General features: G+C 42.4%; 1 pseudogene across 1 annotated transcript; it reads left to right on the forward strand.

The window, feature by feature from the left end:
* Window positions 1-469: 469 nt before the first annotated feature.
* LOC143567696 (splicing factor-like protein 1 pseudogene) lies at window positions 470-3598 on the forward strand (annotated as a pseudogene). Its single transcript, XR_013141455.1, has 2 exons — window positions 470-2489; window positions 3406-3598. The product of XR_013141455.1 is annotated as a splicing factor-like protein 1 pseudogene (transcript).
* Window positions 3599-3973: the final 375 nt, after the last annotated feature.

The following is a 3973-nucleotide window of genomic DNA, read 5'->3' on the forward strand; positions in this document are numbered from 1 at the left end:
ATAATGATCCTACATATATTTCATGTATATATATCACCGGTGAATTTAAAAAACCGCTTGAATTAACTTGGGTTGACATTTTTTTTACCTTTTCTTGAGGTGGATAAATCATATCTAATTGTGTGATAGAAAACATTTATAGTAAAAATTAATTGTGCATATATACATATACAAAGTCCAAACCTAAATCTAACCCTATATAAAAACTACACCCCTTCCCTTGTACTTTCTTTCATATTCATATTCATAATATTCATATTTCATAACCACCACCACCACCGTCTCCGCGGCCGTAATCTCCACCGCCACCACCACCACCACCACCACCACCAACCCACAACCCCAAATGGACGAATCAACCCACACCCATCTCGAAACCCTAATTCAACCAAATCCCCAAATCCAAGACTCACCAAACCCTAACCAAGATTCAATCTTTCACCCACCAAACCACCAAAACGGGACACAGGATCAAAACCCAGATCCCAAATCCCACGAAAACGGATCACCGTTAACCCGAGACGCCGTAAGTCCCGGTGGGACCCACCGCCGGAAGAATCCGGTGACGTCACCGGCACACGTAAGCGAAAGTCACGGTGGGAAGATGATACACCAAACCCTATGGTCTTACAGTTGCCTGATTTCATGAAAGATGTTACTGCAGGTATATTACTTGATCCCAAATTACAAGCACTTAATAATAGGTTGTTAGAGATAAGTAGAAAGTTTCAGTCCGGTTTGCCCTTAGACGATAGGCCCGAAGGCGCTCGATCGCCTTCGCCCGAGCCCGTTTATGATAACATGGGGATTCGGATTAACACGAGGGAGTATCGGGCGCTGGGAACGGTTGAATAAAGAGAGACAAGAAATTATTTCACAGATTTTGAAGGAGAATCCGTCGTTTAAACCGCCTGCGGATTATCGCCCGCCTAAGGTTTCGAAGAAGCTTTATATTCCGATGAAGGAGTACCCGGGGTATAATTTTATCGGGCTTATTATTGGGCCGAGGGGGAACACACAGAAGCGGATGGAACGGGAGACTGGTGCGAAGATTGTGATTCGAGGGAAGGGGTCGGTGAAGGAGGGGAGGCTGCAGCAGAAGCGGGATTTGAAGTATGACCCGTCGGAGAATGAGGATTTGCATGTGTTTGTGGAGGCGGATACGCAGGAAGCGGTGGATGCGGCTGCGAGTATGGTGCAGAAGCTGTTGCAGCCGGTTGATGAGGTGCTTAATGAGCATAAGCGGCAGCAGTTGAGGGAACTTGCGGCTTTGAATGGGACGATACGGGATGAGGAGTATTGTAGGTTGTGTGGTGAACCGGGACACCGGCAGTTTGCGTGTCCGTCTCGGAGCTCGACTTTTAAAAGCGATGTTTTGTGTAAAATATGCGGTGATGGTGGGCATCCGACGATTGATTGTCCGGTTAAAGGAACAGCTGGTAAGAAAATGGATGATGAGTATCAGAACTTTTTGGCTGAGTTAGGTGGGACGGTTCCCGAGTCTTTGATCAAGTCGAGTTCTGCAACTCTTGCTATCGGTCCGGGTAGTTCCGGAACCGATACTACTGCTGCTGTAGCAAGTGGAAGTACAGCACAAGGTGGATTAGGATTAGGTTTAGGGGTGAGTGTGTTGAAACCGTCAAAGGAATACGATGAAACAAATCTGTATATCGGTTACTTGCCGTCTACTTTGGATGACGATACGTTGATTCGTTTGTTTGCGCCTTTTGGTGAAATTGTAAAGGCAAAAGTTATTAAAGACCATATTACAGGGTTGAGTAAAGGTTACGGGTTTGTGAAGTATGCAGATGTTAATCAAGCTAATGCCGCTATTGCGAACATGAACGATCATCTTTTGGAGGGAAGATCAATTGCTGTTAGAATTGCGGGAACACGTCCGCAACCGGTGGTCCCACCTGGCCCACCGGCTCCGCCTGCTATGGTTCCCAGGTCCTATCCGGCCCAACCGCCTGTGCCTGGCGGTGCACCGCCACTGCCGCCTGCAACATATCCTGGTAATCCAGTTCCGTGGGGTCCACCTCCACCGCCACCCGGGCCAACTACCTACGCGGCTTTCCCACCTCCCCCTCCCCCTCCGGGCTCCACCGTGTACCCTCCGGTGATGAGTCAACCGTTACCACCATATGGGATGCAATATCCTGTAGCTGCGCCTACAGGATCTTCTGGTATGACTTCGTTAACTGTTCCTTCGGGTGAGATGCATCAAAGTGTTCAACCTGTGTATTCAATGCCTACATACGCCTACGCTCCGTATTATGGTGTACCTGCTACTGCTAATATTACCAGCATGCCGCCTCAGTCAACTATTGACCCTTCACAGATCATTGCAAATGTTCCGTGGGCCCCACGTCCGGATGCTCCTCCATCCACTATCGAGACGAATAAATCTAACGCGGATAAAGAATATGAGAAGTTCTTGTCAGAGACCAAATAATAGTGTTATTTACTTATCATTTCTGAGATGAAAGGTATGGTTGTTAACTTCTTATTTCTGAGTTTATCGTACTTGCATAACGTGTTTAAATTCGGTAATTTTGCAACCAGCTGAGCCGTTAAATAGTTGTCGGTTGATGACTTGACGTGGAGGTTAGTTGTTATACGTAAGGTTGCTGATGTGGCTTATTATTAATAATAACTTAAATTGGCTTAAACAAATGTCACATCAGCGTTTTAAGCGCTCGACTGGCTGCAAAATTTACCAATTTTGTTACACAAGTTGGACTCAAATCATTCATCTTTAACTAGTAAGTGGAATTTGGTGGGGGGGGGGGTTGCGGTTCGGTGCGATTTTGGGCTAAAACCAAACTGGAAACCAAAACTTCGGTTTTGGATTTTTTGAAACCGTTCGGTTTCGGTTTTCATTTTGGTGTTGGTTGTGTTTCGGTTTTGCCATTTGAGCTTGAAAATTTTAGGCCAATAAAACAAATTTGCAAAAAATATTGAATTTAGATATAAATTATTTTGTTGATTGTTAACTAATATAGACTGTTATACATTTGACCAAAAATATTTGAGTTACATATTTATTAAATTCTTATAAATTACTTAAAATAAATAAAAATTTAAAAATTCGGTTCGGTTTTTTTGGTTTTTATTACATGCATAACCAAAACCGAACCGTTAGTTTGGTTTTTACAAAAACATAAAACCAAATTTTCGGTTTGGATTTTTCGGTTCCGGATCGGTTTTTTCGGTTTCTTGCACAACCCTAAGTGGAATCATGCAAATACAAGCATTAGTTAATTGATTTACAACAACCTTGATTCATTTTTACAATATTATGGTACATCTTAAAAACAATTATATCATTTTACAATATTATGGTATCATTTTTTTAAATAAATTTAACCTTTTTTCTTTGTCATGGCATCTAACTTTTGACAGGCATAATTTCATGGAGCAAAATTTTCATCTGATTTCTTATCTGCTACGCTGTTGTGACATGTGCAGAGAGGCGGTTTCAAGATCATTCAGTCTAAATGTTTTTGTTATTCATCTTTTACTAAAGTGTTTTGCCTGGAGTTTTGTGGACTAATCACTGACAATTTGTCATTCTATTTTATTATCTTTTACTTTATGGTGTAATAGTTTCATTACAGGGGGAGCTTTGTGTTCACCGTGAAGTCGGGCTTACTCCAACCATGCATGAAGAATAGTGGTGGTTTGCATTATGTTATCGGATCTTTGTAGGATATTGTTGAAGCCTTTTGGTGCCTTTAAACTCATAGCAGCCACATTATTCCGTTAAAACTTAAGTCAAATGCAACTTTAGGCGATCACATATTCTCGATTTGATAGGTTAACGTGTCGTGTTTTCTTTCGTTGGGTTTGCATCTTGTGTAATTGATCTCGAGTAGATGCATTGACATGTTATGTGTGAATTAGTTAAAAAGATAATGAGCCCGTTTCGACCTGTTATTTGACCTTCCCAGCCCATCCATTTTATAGGTGG

This window comes from Bidens hawaiensis, unplaced genomic scaffold (assembly GCF_021521415.1).
Source record: "Bidens hawaiensis isolate Kalapana, Puna unplaced genomic scaffold, B.hawaiensis_p1.1 tig00023609_1, whole genome shotgun sequence".
NCBI lineage: Eukaryota > Viridiplantae > Streptophyta > Magnoliopsida > Asterales > Asteraceae > Bidens > Bidens hawaiensis.